The 15,607-nt window shown below is 33.5% G+C and overlaps 1 protein-coding gene across 3 annotated transcripts in view; it reads right to left on the bottom strand.

Annotated features, from left to right (window-relative positions):
- Positions 1-15,607, bottom strand: part of CNTN1 (contactin 1) — a 349,297-nt gene that overhangs the window by 250,985 nt on the left and 82,705 nt on the right. For 2 of the 3 annotated variants that reach the window (XM_038577318.1, XM_038577321.1), the window contains exon 2: positions 13,100-13,147. The exons of the other annotated variant lie outside the window; for it this stretch is intronic. The gene's annotated coding sequence lies outside the window, so the exon portion shown is untranslated. The remainder of the gene's footprint in view (positions 1-13,099; positions 13,148-15,607) is intronic. 3 annotated transcript variants of the gene reach the window in all.

Below are 15,607 nucleotides of genomic sequence, written 5' to 3'. Positions count from 1 at the left end.
ATGACAGTTTGTTGCCACATATAACTTTAATTTCCCAGGTTTTCATTGTACCATGTAGGAGATGATTAAGCTACCACTTTCGTTGTATAAACCTAAAACTATAGCTCTGACACCAAATCTAACAAACAAAGGACAAAAAGGAAAAAATATACAGATGTGGCCATAGTGCTAAGTAATAAATAAAATCCTAGCAACCAAGCTCCAAAATGACTTAAATTAATACTCTTTTGGGTAAAGGATGGTTTGATGTTAGGAAATCTATGGATTTATTGTAGCGCTGCAGTAAAGGGAGATTAATGTGGACCACGGAGTAGAGAAAACAATTAAGTTGAGTACTGGGGGGATGCAGCCAATAGACTCATGCAATAGATAAAGTATGTGCTATTCACAATAGCCCTAGGCTGCACTCAAGTGTGACCATATATAACATAATAGCTGTATAGAAATTATGGGTCTGTAGAGGTATTTCAAGTTTAGATGAATAAAGAAATGTTGAAGTAGCAAATATCAAGGGCATAAATATAAAAAGTAAGAATCTTACAAATTTTCATAGCTTATATTCTGGAAAAATGTACACAAATATGGGGTTACTACAAAGATGTTGAACATTACTTTTAAATGAAACATTAGAAAAATAACTTATGTAACCATGAAAAATGGCCAAATTATATAAGGCATAATGTTAGAATAACATTTTTGAAGAATTTGTGGCATGTAAAGTTTCAAAATTCAACACAATGTAAGATGAAGTGAAAAAATAAGGTGTTAAAAATTATATACTTATGACTTCAAAATATCTAAAGATGTTAATAAAGCTTATCTCTAAGATTATGGTTCTTTCTCTTGTTTTCCAATTTTTTTTAAGTAAGTGAATTTTTTAAGTTAAAGGACTCTTATTATACACATATTTTCTCTGATTGTTATAAAATCTTTTCATTCTTACCCCTTTTGCTACATGAAGAACATTAAATGGCTTGGCTATACTCTGACAGGTGTCAGTGGCGATCTGAAGTTCAAATTTAAGTTTCTTTAGTTCTTTGCACTTCAATATATACAAATATATCCTTGCTTCACCATTTCTGAGAAGGAAACCCATCCTTTCAAGTGTTCATGAGAATTTCTAAGCAATTTAAGTGTTATCAACTGATCGGTGATTCAGTAATCAAAATGCAAATATATGGATTAGAATTTTATCTCCTCTCTTTGCCAAGCTCTGCTCAGAATAATAACATTAGTATGATAGCGGAAAATCATACCAGGAAATTTTAAAAGCAGATTATGTTATATACATATGGAAAAATCATTTTAAAGTAATCACTAAATCAATAATTACATAGCAACTGATATTTATCTGTAGGGCATTATGCTGAATAATCTGTGGAGGTTTGAAAGATGCACAAGACATAACTCTCTTCCCTTATAGTTTTTTATTTTTTAAGATTTTATTTATTTATTCATGAGAGACACACAGAGAGAGGCAGAGACCCAGGCAGAGAGAGAAGCAAACTCCATGCAGGGAACCTGATGTGGGACTCAATCCCTGGACTCAAGGATCATGCCCTGGGCTGAAGGCAGTGCTAAACCACTGAGCCACCTGGCCTGCCCCTTCTATAGGTTTTATAATCTTACTTGGGATATATATATTAAAAAGAAAATAATAATAAAGGTTTAGACTAAAAATTAAAAATACAGAACAAAGGAAGAAATTAAGATGTATAAATGTCTAATAGGTAGTGGGCACTATAGGTATTTCATATACGCCATTTCATTAATTCTCATAATGTATCTGATGAGGCTGACTCTAAAACGAGAAGGAGAGGCTTCTCTAGTGAACTTAAAAAGTCATCTGGAAAGAATTTCTTTTTAAAGTGTCATTTTATTTGTCTCTAGTAACCTGAAGGTACCTACTTCCCTGGGGAAAGGTAACAGTAGGACCTTTTATGACCTGTTAAATTACGGTTCACTCCTCTAAAAGAGGATCACTGAATCGATTTTCCAAGAGGTTATTTGGGGTCAGAGAATCATCCTTTTGTGACTTAACATTATTGGAAACTTTTTGAAGTATTTCTGTTCCTAATTGAGGTTGTTGGCAGGAAAGGATACCAGGAGCCTCAAAGGGATCACCATGAGGCAAGGGAGAGTATGGCCATAATAACCCAAGCTCAGAACCACTGTTTAGAGATTCCTGAGGAAGGGCTGAGGCTGACAATCTTTCTCCTGTCTTGGCTATGGTATGCCAGTGGATATTGCAGGAACAATGTCTGAGCTTCTTCTAGATGACAAATGGGAATCATGAGGCCCATGAAAGAAAGTACAGGGATTTATTTTAGTCAGGACATTTTCTGTAGCAGTGCAAAATCATCACTTGTAATGTACTGGGGAACTAGTTTTCGACATTAGCTCCATGTGTAATGACAGAAAGCAACAGATGGTCTCTTTCTGTCTGCTTGGGATTTGGAAACAGGGCAGCCCATATTTGATGGAGTAGTTCTCTGCGAATCTTGGGCAATGGAAGTGGGCATAGAGAAGATTTCAAGATGGAGACGTTGGGCTTCCTGCTAATACAGGCATACTCATTCAGACTTATGTAAAAAATATAAAAGAGATCTGACTGCATTTGAGTTGTTTTTATTTTTTTATGATGAGATAAAGGCTCAGAGAAGATTTATACTTTGTCTGAGGAGTCATAGCTAGTATCGCAAAGCTAGGATGCAAACCAATCCTGTTTGACACTATTCTATGCTATACAAGAGATGTCACAAGAAATTATATATTTTCCAGATAAAACTATATATCTAGGAAGACCCAGTAAATTACTATTCACTAATAATTAGTAAAACATTTTCTTAAACTCCAGATAAATATCATTGTGCAACTCTGAAAGAAAGCTTATGTTTTCATTATGAAAAGTTACAGTCATTTTATTTTATTCTTCACTGACTCTCAGGCACTAAATCCCCTGTGCCATCTTGGATTTCCTTTTATTGAAGAAGGAATTCTTGTTCTGATGAAATGGAATAAAAAGTCATAAGATTTTCTTACATTAGTCATGCTTGAAAAATAAAGCAATAGCTTTTAATATGTATTCTATAATTCATTCTAATATAATTGATGAGGAACTCAAGTTATTAAACATCCAAAATAATTCAATTGTGTAACAGATATAACAAGGAGAGTCTGCCAAGACTTACTATAATAAATAGGCTTTAATGACACTGAAAAATACACTAGGGCTGTACTGTTTTTCCCAGTGTTAGAAAGTGCCAAGCAGAATAGTGAGCACAGATTTGGTGCTAAACAAATTACTTTTGATTGATGATAGTTGCCAAGTCCTATATAAACTGTAGCATTTAGGAGCATCTACAGAATTGTTGAAAAATCATATAAGATAGAAGTTACAGAGATTTAAAGGTTTTTAAGTGACAAGCCAATGAGAGAAGTCGTCTTACAAATAAGATTAAAGGTATGACTATACTTACAATTTCTAATTGATGAAAGATTTATATAAGTAGAAACTATGACAGAAGGATAGATGTCCTAATGCCTAGAATACAATCTGGGGTATACTGTGCATCACAGTGGACTGATAATGATTATCTGCTGAATAAATAAATAGGTTATACATTTATTTATGCTCGTATTTTTAGTTATTAGAAATGTTACATTGTATTTAAAAGTTGAGTGAAGAAATACATATACGGCCTTCACAGTAACACATATTGGAAGGTAGAAGTGAGTAGAATGAGGCAGAAGCTGTTCACAGAGAAAGGGATCTTTTGGATAGATCCCATATCCCAAAAACTTCTGGCTTCCATGTTAGCTATTTAAAAGTCAACCATTAACCTAATTGCCCTTCCTTTAGCAGAGCAGAGTCTCTTGTTTTTCTAGCTGCTGCCAGTCCTGTGGGATTCTGCAGTTTCATTTTTAAGTATTTAGATGTAATTTTCTTAAATTTATCCTGTTTCATTTTCCTTGTTCTCCAGGAAATGATGATAAGGTATTTCTCAACAATTCTAGAAAATTCTCTGCAATTACTTCTTCAAATATCTCCTTCTCATTTCTTTTTTATCTATTTAGAACATCAATTAGATATATTATATCCTCATTCTGTTCATCATCCAGTCTATGGTCCATATTCTCTGGTAATTTCTACGTTTTTTCTCCCTATGATGTTTCTCTCTTTGATGTTACTATTTGGATCACAAATTCTCTCTCTAGCTGAGTCAATTCTACTAAACTATTCTTTAAGTTTGTAGTTTTGATTATAATATTTTTCATTTCTGTTAGATTATTTTCCAAAGCTATTTCTCATTTTTACACTCTCTAGTTCCTTGCTTATATTTTCAAACTTTTTTTTTCCTTAAATATATTTATGGTATTGAAATAATGCCCACCCCCGTCCTCCCTCTCTAACCTCCAACAGGATGCCCATGAACTAATCCTCCAGACCTGCAAGTATGTTACTTATCATGGCAAATGGGACTTTGCAGATGTGATCAAGGTAAGCTCACTTGAGATGGTAAGATTATCTTGGATTGTTTGGATGGGCCCAGTTTAAACACGTGAGCTCTTAAAAGCAAAAGAGAAAACCAGAAGAATGAGTCAGAGAGATGAAATGGGAAAAGGACTCACCCACTGTTGTTGGCTTTAGAAAGGTAAAGATGAAAAAAAAAAAAAAAAAAAAAAAAAAAAAAAAAAAAAAAAAAAAAAAGAAAGGTAAAGATGGGGCCATGAGCCAAGAAATGCAGCAGGCTCTAAAAGCTGAGAACAAACTTCAGTTTATAGTCAGCAAGAAAATGGGGACCCCAATCCTTACAACCATAAGAAATTGAACTCCGTAATTTTAGTAAGCAGGTAACTGATACTCCCATAGAGCCTCCAAAGAGGAATATAGTCTACCACTCTTAGTTTTAGTCCAATGAGAACTAGACTGGACTTCTTATCTATGGAATTGTAAAATAATAAATTTGTGTTGTTTTAGGGGCACCTGGATGGCTCAGTCAGTTAAGCATCTGTCTTTGGCTCAGGTCATGATCCTGGGGTCCTGGGATCAAGCCCTGCATCAGGGTCCATATTCAGTGGGGAGTGTACTTCTCCCTCACCCTCTCCCCCTGCTTGTGTTCTCTCTCTGTCAAATACATAAATAAAATCTTTAAAAAAATAATAAATCTGTGTTGTTTTAAACCATTAAGTTTGAAGTTATTTATTAGCATCAGTAGAAAATTAATATAGATTTCAGTATCAGAAGTGAGATGTTGCTGTAATAAATATCTAAAAATGTGGAATTGATTTTGATATCAGGCAGTAGGCATAGGCTAGAAGAATTCTGAGAAACATGAAAAATATTCATGATTTCTTTGAATAGCTGTTAGCAGAAAGACAGACATTAAAGACTGCCCAACAGGGCTCAGAAGGAAATGAGAACATGTTATTGGAAACCAGAGGAGAAAGGATTTTTTTTTATAGTGACAGAAAACTTAGCTGGACTGTGTCATGCAATTATGTGGAATGCAGAGCTGTAAGCAATGAATTCGAATATTTAGCTGAGAAATTTCCAAGCAAAATGTTGAAGGTACAGACTGATGTTTTCTTTCATCTTAGAGTAAAATGTGAGAGAGGAGAGATAAATTGATGGAGGAGATGTTACACAAAAAGGAAACAGGACTTGATGATTTTGTAAATTCTTAGCCTACCTGTATGTATCACAAACATGCTAAAATTAAGAGATTATTCTGAATTTAATATTTATTTAAAATTAAGAGATTATTTTTCTGAGATTCTTCAGAAAGATCAAAAGATCAGAGTATTCAATAGCAAAAAACACTCTTTGAAGAGATTAAGGAGGTGATCATAGATCCTTCAGCCATCTCTGCAGACGCCAAAAATAGTGAAGAAATTTTCTTAGAAAGATCTGTTGGTGAACCTCTCATTTGATGGAGTGAATTATGTGACATCCATGGAAGACCCACAGATTTCTTGAGAATTTTCTACAACCAGAGATCCTGTCAACTTTAACTGAAAGGAGTCAGAGAGATATGATATAAGAAGGTCTCAACATATATGATCGCTGGCTTTGAAAAGGGGGGGAACCCAATGCCAAGGCATGAGGAGGCAACTGGAAGCTAGAAGAAATGCTCAACTTAGACCCAGCAACAAAACAAGGAGCTCAGTCCTACAACCACTAGGAATTAAAATCTGCAAACAAGTTAAATTAATAGGAAACTGAATCAATTTTCCTCTGGAGCCTCCAGAATGAAATCCATCCTGCCTATACTTTGGTTATATCTGGTGACACTTGTGCCAGTACTCAATTACTGACCTATAGAAATGCAGGGTGATAAATCTTGTTGTTTTATGACACTAAGTGTGCGGTGATCTGCATGGAAACAGTAGAAAATTAATACAATATTAAACATACTTCTTCCCCTGCCCCAAATCTGAACATTCCAGCTTAACAGAACTTTGTAAAATTATATTTTCTATCATGATTTTTTCAGCCTTCTTTTAAGTCCATTTTATTCTATAAGCTTTGTAATTTTCGAATTAACTAATTTCTCTAAAAATTTATCTTGAAAACATTGAATTTAGATTCATACAAATTATTTCTGTTATTTATTAGATTCAGCAAATGATTTCTTTTGCTTCCTCCCATGAACTATGAATCTAGAACCACTCTAAATTATCAGATAAAGTGTGTTGGATCATATGAGTGAAATCTACCACCAAACCTCAGTGAATGCTGGCCAGAAGTTCTGAATTCAAAGGGGAAATGTGTGTTACTTCACTCAGTGTCAAAGTCAAATAGGCATTTTTTTTAAAGATTTTATTTATTTATTCATGAGAGACAGACAGACAGAGACAGAGAGGAGAGGCAGAGACACAGGCAGAGGGAGAAGCAGGCTCCTGATGTGGGACTCGATCCCGGGTCTCCAGGATCAGGCCCGGAACCAAAGACAGACACTCCACTGCTGAGCCACCCAGGCATCCCAATGGTCATGTTTTTTGGTGCACCTTCTTAGTAGTAGGTTTATTTTTTGTACAGCCTTAATCTTAGAGTGTTTCCTTAAGGATCCTGGTTTTCTGGGAGATTCTTCTATTAGACTCCAACTTGGGCTAGCCCTAGGCTTTACCTTCTGTCCCCAGCTTTGGCCTTGCTTACTTCTCAGAGTTGCTGTTTTTGATTTGTTTTTGTTCTCTTTAGAGTCTTTATTTTCCTACCACCTCAGAGAAGCATTTTTTATTTATTTTTATTTTTTTATTTTTTATTTTTATTTATTTTTTTTTTTTATGATAGTCACACAGAGAGAAAGAGAGGCAGAGACACAGGCAGAGGGAGAAGCAGGCTCCACGCACTGGGAGCCCGACGTGGGATTCGATACCTGGTCTCCAGGATCGCGCCCTGGGCCAAAGGCAGGCGCCAAACCGCTGCGCCACCCAGGGATCCCGCATTTTTTAAAAAGTACATTTTTAAAGTTATATTTTTAGAGTTTTTCATTTAACTACTGCCAGAAAAGGAACTCTTTTTATAGTTTTTAAAACCTATCCAAATTTATTTTTATAAATTAAAATAATACATTTCATTGCCTATATAGGAAAAGTTTTATTACCTTAAGCAAAACTATTAACGAAGTGATAGCTTTTCTAATAAACTTCTTTTTTTTTTAAAGATTTCATTTATTTATTCATGAGAGGCACATAGAGAGAGGCAGAGACACAGGCAGAGGAGAAGCAGACTCCCCACAGAGAACCCCATGCGGGACTGGATCCCAGGACCCCAGGATCATGCTCTGAGCCCAAGGCAGACACTCAACCACTGAGCCACCCAGGCATCCCTCTAATGAACTTCTTAATGTGCCTGAATGTCTTTGTGCTCCGTGACAATGCATTTAACAAGTAACATTCTTTTTTTTTTTTTCTAAATATTTTATTTATTTATTTGAGAGAGGGAGAGAAAAAGCGAGAAAGAGATCATGAACAGGGAGAAGGGGCAGAGGGAGGACAAGAAGGAGAAGCAGATTTCCCACTGAGCAGAGAAGCCTGGAAGGCAAGGGCAGTGGGATCCCAGGACCCTGGGATCATGACCTGAGCTGAAGGCAGACATTTAATTGACTGAGCCAGCCAGGCACCCAACAAGTAACATTCTTAATGATATTCATGTCAAGAAAAGCAAATAGCAAATCAGAAGCAATACATTTCACATTTTAAATTCCTATTTGCTAAAAATAGATTATAGCATATGAAAACTCTTCTCTAAACTTGAAGAAAAAAAATCACATCTTGTGAGAATCAAATTCTAAAATCCAAAGCCTACTATTAGTCTTTGTACTAACTTTACATTTTTCAAAAACACAATTAAGCTGAAATCTAAATTTAGAAAGTATATCTTCTTTTAGGTTTATGAAGATCCACATTCCTTGTTGATAATTTATGAGCAGTCCTGATCCACTGAACCAGAAGTAATCTCATACCTTGTGCTTCTATAGCAAGGAATTATACTATGCAAAAATAACTTGTTTACACATTTTTAAGACTAAACTGTGAGCATCTTGAAAATAGAAAGTATATCTATTATAAAATACTGTGGTAGGCCAGAATTTAGAACTGAATTTGGGTACTGAATAATTATCTGACAAATTTAATCTATGAGGAAAATATTTGCTAAAATATAAGAAGTTTATAATTCTGTAGTAAATTTCATTTCAAATTGTCCTTTTTTTCTAATTCTAGAAAAAAACTGTTATACCTTATAAAAATATTATAGTATTTTAAGCTAGCCTTAGTGGGACATCACTCCAAATGAATTAACTTGTATTTTAGGTACAGCTTCCTTCCTTTTTTCTTTCTTTCTTTCTTTCTATCTTTCTTTCTTTCTTTCTTTCTTTCTTTCTTTCTTTCTTTCTCTGTTTAACATATAATTCACATGTTGTATTACACAATGAATGAGGTTTTTAATCTGAAATAAAAGTGATTTTAAATTGTATTTTACCTGAAGCATTATTAACAAGATAATACCCAATAAAAGAAAATCAATATTGTCAGCATTTAAAATAAATCTTTTCCAGAGTTCAATTTTAAGCAATTTGCATTTACTTTCTTCTAAAAAAAAAAAAAATCAGGATTCTATTGTCAAAGATGTAAGTCCCAAACAAACAAAACTTTCGAGAGTTTAGAGTCAGGCATAGAAGGCCGGACTATTGTACAGGTTACATCATCTCACATACATTTTTCAGACTTATATAACTATATTTTATTTTTAAAATGTTCAACTGAAAATGATGTTTAAAATATCAGCCTCTAAAAGGCATCTAAATTTGTAAGGGAGAAGTAAAACTTTCACTATTTGCAGAAAACATGATAATATATTTACAAAACCCTAAAGACTCCACAAAAAAACTAATAGAACTGATGATAAATGAGTTCAGTAAGTCACAAGATACAAAATCAATGTACAGAAATCTGTTGCATCTCTATACACTAATAATGAAGCAGCAGAAAGAGAAATTAAGATTAATTAACAATCCTATCTGCAATTACACCAAAAAGAATAAAATACCAAGAAATAAATTTAACCAAAGAGGTGAAAGACCTGGATCCTAAAAATTATAAAACACCGATTAAAGAAATTGAAAATGACACAAAGAAATAGAAAGACATTCCATGCTTATGGATTGGAAGAGCAAATATTGTTAAAATGTTTATGTAACTTAAAGCAACCTACAGATTTGATGCAATCTTTATCAAAAATACAAAAGCATTTTTTACAGAACTAGAGCAAATAATACTAAAATGTGTATAAAACCACAAAGGACCCTGAATAGTCAAAGAAATCCTGAAAAAACGAAGACAAACACAAACACTGGAGGTATCACAATTCCAGACTTTAAGTTATATTACAAAGCTGTAGTAAGCAAAGCAATATGATACTAACACAAAGAGATATAGATCAATAAACAGAAAAGAAAACTCAGAAATAAACCCATAATTATATGGTCAATTAATATTTGTTAGAAGAAGAAAAAATATAAAATGGGACAAATTGCCTTCAACAAATGGTGCTGGGAAAACTGGGCAGCTATTTGTAAAAGAATAAAATTGGACCACTTTCTCACACCATAAACAAAAATAAGTTCAAAGTGGGTTGAAGACCTAAATATAGGACCTGAACCTGTAACAATCCTAGAAAACAGCACAGGCTGTAATTTCCCTGACATCAGTCATAGCAACTTCTTTCTACATGTCTCCTGAGACAAGGGAAATTAAAGCAAAAATAACCTATTGGAACCACATCAAAATTAACAGTTTCTGCACAATGAAGGAAATAGCCAACAAAACTAAAAGGCAACTTATGGAATGGGAGAAGATATTTGCAAATGACATATCTGACAAAGTGTCAGTATCCAAAATACATAAAGAACTTACCAACTCAACACCAAAAAACCATAAGTAAAACATATAAAACTGGGCAGAAGACACAAACAGACATTTCTCCAAAGAAGACATACAGATGGCCAACAGACATGAAAAGATGCTGAACAGTATTCATCAGGGAAATACAAATCAAAATTATAATGAGATATCACCAATCAAAGCACATGTCAGAATGACTAAAATAAAAAACACAAGAAATAGCAAGTGTTCCAAAGAATGTTCGAAAGAGAAAAAAGGAGCTCTCATTCACTGTCAGTAGAAATACAAATTGGAGCAATCTCTGTGTAAAACAGTTTGGAGGTTCCCGAAAAAGTTAAAAATAGAACGACCCTATGGTCCAGTATAGCACTACTGGGCATTTATCCCTAAAATACAAAAACACAAATTCAAAGGGATGCATGCACCCTTATGTTTATTGCAGCATTATTTATAATACCCAAATTATGGAGCAGCCCAAGTGTCCATCAATAGATGAATGGATAAAGACATCATATACATATATGATATTATATATTTATATATTTAATATGTACAAATATATACTTAATTTAATATATTTTATATTAATATATTACATATTAATATATAATGGAATATTATTCAGCCATAAAAAAGAACAAAATCTTGACATTTGCAATGACAGGGATGGAACTACAGAGTATAATGCTAAGCAATTAAGTCAGAGAAAGACAAGTACATTATTTCACTCACTTGCAGAATTTAAGAAACAAATCAAGCAACAGAAAAAAAGAGAAAGAGAAAAAAACAAAGAAAAAGACTCTTAACTATAAAGAACAAGCTAAGGGTTACTGGGGTTTGGGGTGGGGAATGGGTGAAATAGGTGATGGAGATTAAGAGTACATTTACTGTGGTTAGTACTGAGTACTGTTTAGAATTTTTAAATTACTATATTGTACACCTGAAACTACACATGATGCTGTATATTGATTGACTATTGGAATTAAAATTAAAAACCTAAAAAAATTAAAAATAAAATTAAAAATAAAATAATATCAGCCCCATGTGCTTCTATTTTGATACTAATCCTTCCATACTTATCACCCACTCTAAAGTTTTCTAAAAATACATTTAATGAAATTATAACTGAATCTTCATTTCTTTTCTTCATGTAACTTTCTATTTCCTATAATAGATATGAATGCGGGGCCCCGTTGATCTTTCAGGTACAGAAAAGCAAAACCAAACTTTTTCAGTTTGCTATCAATTTTCCCCTTTCATCAGTTTTGCTTTTTTTTTTTTTTTTTTTTTTGGCTATAAGAATAAACTTGAAACCAATTCTGCTCTTCCTTCCCCTTTATTCCTTTTGCCTACTGTATCATGAAGACCTGTCATATTTGTTTGCTTTCATGTCTTCTGGTAATAGCATGCCTCTCTATTTCCACTGCCTCTATCAGGATTAGGCTGTCATTTCATGCCTTGAAAGGACTACATAATTTTCAATGATCCCTCCTAATTCTATCACTTTATTCTTAATTGTTTTTACCTGGTTACTCTGAACATATTGTCGATTATTGTACTCAGCTACAACAGCAAAAATCCAGTTTAGTACTTTTCAGCTAGAGGACAATAGAGATGAAATGGGAACAATCACTTAGTATTAGCCATCAAAATAGGTCCATAACGTCCATCTACTCCAGCTGTACAATATTTATTACATTTTCCTCAAATGCCCTTCATTCTAACTTGTCACTCAAGCACAGTGTGTATCTAGATCATCTTTCACAATTTTGTTAAGTGGTCTTCATACTGCAAAAAAATTCACTTCTCATTGTCCTGTCAATCCAAACTTCAGAAAATGCTGCCTAACTCTTATACTCTCTTGGCAGTTTATATAGCGGTAGAAAACCAAAACTTGATATGGGATAGACCTCAGCTGATAAACATACCACTCACCATCACATACTTTAGACATGCCTCAAGTTTCTCATCATAAAATGAGTTAATAAGAATAATAATACCTTGGCCTCAGGAACTTACGAGGAATGTATGAAATAAAGCATTTCATAAAGTGTTTAGTAGAGTGCCTACATTATAATGCTAAATAAATAGTATTATTATTATTATTAATTCTATGACACGTCCCCATTAGCCCACATTTGATAGTTCATTCTAACATCTATTGACTCAGCAACATTGACCACTACACTATTTGGTATTAATTGTTCTCTAATTGTTTTGTATATTTGGACAGTGATTTACTCATATGGGTTTTAGCAGAAAGGTGAGTTAGAGGACATTTATTAAGTAGTCATCAAGTAATTTATCACATGTTTTGATATATTTTTAAAATTTTTAATTTAAATTCTAATTAGTTAACATATAGTATAATATTGGTTTCAGGAGTAGAACTTAGTGATTCATCACTTACAAAAACACCCAGGGCTCATCACAAGTACCCTTTTTAACACCCATTTCCCATTTAGCCCATCTCCCACTCACTTCCCCTCCAGCAAGCCTCAGTTTTCTGTCTATGGTTAAGAGTCTCTTATGGTTTGCCTCCTTCTCTCTCTCTCTTTTTTTTGAAATATTTTTTAATTAAGAAATATTACAAAAAGTTAAAGTGGAACCAATATCATTATATTATTTTTATCCTTTAAAACATACACATACACACAGACATACACACACATAATCCAAGTAAACAGCTTACCTTAGGATTTTTCTGAATTCAGCTTCAGAAATGACCCAAATTGGATATCTACAAATCAATAATTATGAAACTGTAGTCAATTAGCTTGAAGATAAAGATGTTTTTTACTTTAACTATGATTTTTAACATTTTCAGCGAAAAAATCAGCTGCATTTTAATCCTCTACAAATTTGTGTTTGTTGTTTTGACCATTACTGTAAAGTTTTAGCATATTTGTAAAATACATTCATAGAATTAATTGGTAAACACTTTAAAGGGATTTGACTTTTTATATTGTTTCAAAAACCTACTGATGATTTATAGACCAAATATCCTCTTATTCATCATTACTGAATGAATTAAAATTAACATTTTAAATAAAACAGGGTAAGAACTGCTGAACTGGTACCATTTTATGATACTAAAATCTGGATTGGAATTTATTTTAGAGAAACCTGTATATCCACCATACTTATGTCGTGTCTGTGTATATGTACATGTATATCTGCTATGTATGTATACAAACTAGTAGACAGTATGCTAATACTCATACACACACAAATTTAAGAGGAAAAAAACAGTTAGATGTAAACATTTCATAAAGGAAACCAAGTATTTGAGTAAACTCAAATGGATTAAATTCAACCTAGCTCAGGCTTTGGATAAACTGATACTTTGGTGATGTTAACAAAAATAATAGTAACAAAAATTGTATGCTAAGTTTTATAGTTTATAAAATACTTTTCACTTTTAAATAAAATCTTTAAATATATATAAATATATATATATATATATATATATATATATATATATATATATATAATGAAGCTAGTCCTTTAGACCTTTCATCAAACATCTTTCTCCCAGAATGACAGCAGATGTTAATCAGATAATGACTCAAATCAATACATAACTATATACCACATTAAATGTCATGAAGAAGGCTTATAGTACTTTGAGTGCAAGGGGGATCCTGAATTAGTCTGAGGGGATAAAGGAAAGAACTAAAATTTGAACTGAGAGTTATCAGGTAAAGACGGGCAGAAAGAGGAGAGAGTTTCCATTTAGAAGGACTAGCAGGGACAAGGTACTGATGCAGGAAGGAATGCGGCACTGATGAGAAGCAAGAAGAAGGCCATTAAGGATAAAACACAGAAAAGGAGCAGTAAGTAAGTGTGCACAAAGCTAGTGAGGTTAGGCAGAGCCATAGCAGGCTAGAGGAAGGTTAGTTTTTATATTATACCTACAGGAGTTTACTACAAGATTTAGGCAGAGGAGTAAGGTAGTTAGAGCTCCTTGAAGAGGGTAGCTCTAGTGAAGGAAAAGATAGTGAAGGAAGAGTGAATATAAGAATCCGGTGAGGAGTTATTGCACTAATTCAGGAAAGAAGGATAGTGGCTTTGACTAGAATATTTGCAAATGAAACTGAAACTGATAAAATTGTTTTAATAAGTTTTGGAAGATAGATTATTATCAGTCTCTCTCACCTCATTGTAAGCTACATGAGGGCAGACACTGCATGTTTTACTGACCATTATATCCTCTGCCACACAGTAGATACTCCAAAAAAATTTTTTTAATGAATGCATAGTAGGAAAAGAAAAAGAAATCAAGAAGAATAAGGAAATCCATGAAGGGGTACTACTTAGTACAATACGAATTACTAAACAGGATCAGGTCTGCAAGTGAAATAATGTGTTTAGACTTAGACAAATTGTACTTAGATTGCTTATTAGATATACAAGTAGAGACACTTGTATATCTAATAAGTTCAAGTAGAACTTGAACTTATTTTCCTAAGGAAAATCAGGAAATTATAGTTATCTAAAGTTCAGATTAGAGATCTCGACTAGAGATATAAATTTGGAAGTCATAAAATACTGATAACATTGAAGCCATGGGAGTGGATGCAGTATCTATAGGGAGAAAAATAGATTAATAATGATAACTGAATTTTTGCAGACTATGTATCAGTCACTGTTCTAAGCATTTTACATGTTATAATCCAGTTAATTCTCACAATAACTCTATAAAGAGAACTCTGCTTATTATCCCACCCTAAAGATAAAAACACCGCACAGAAAGTTATATAATTTGCCCAAATTCACACAACTAATAAATGGCAGAACTAAGGTATGGTAGATGGAATTCTAAGATGGCCTCCAACTGTCCAACCCTTGGTGTTCACACCTTGTACAATTTCCTCTCCTATGTGGGGAAGAACCTATAAATAGAATGGGATATAACTCCCATGATTTAGTTACAAATCAGTTGACTTTGAATTAAACAAAACCAAAAGGGAGATCTTTGTGGGCCTGGCCTAATCAGTTGATCCTTTTGAAGGAAACTGAGCCCTCTTTGACATCAGAGATTAAAAGTGTGAAAAGGCCTATGCAGAGGCCCTCATGGCACAGCACTGGGAGCAGCTTCTAAGACATGAGAATAACTCTTGGCCAACAGCCATCAAGAAAATGGGGAATTCAGTCCTATAATCATAACAAATTGAATTCTGCCAAAATCAGTGAGTTT

The sequence above is a fragment of the Canis lupus genome, chromosome 27 (assembly GCF_011100685.1).
Source record: "Canis lupus familiaris isolate Mischka breed German Shepherd chromosome 27, alternate assembly UU_Cfam_GSD_1.0, whole genome shotgun sequence".
Classification (NCBI taxonomy): domain Eukaryota; kingdom Metazoa; phylum Chordata; class Mammalia; order Carnivora; family Canidae; genus Canis; species Canis lupus.
The sequence above is the reverse complement of the archived record's forward strand: the minus strand, read 5'-3'. Positions and strand labels throughout refer to the sequence as shown.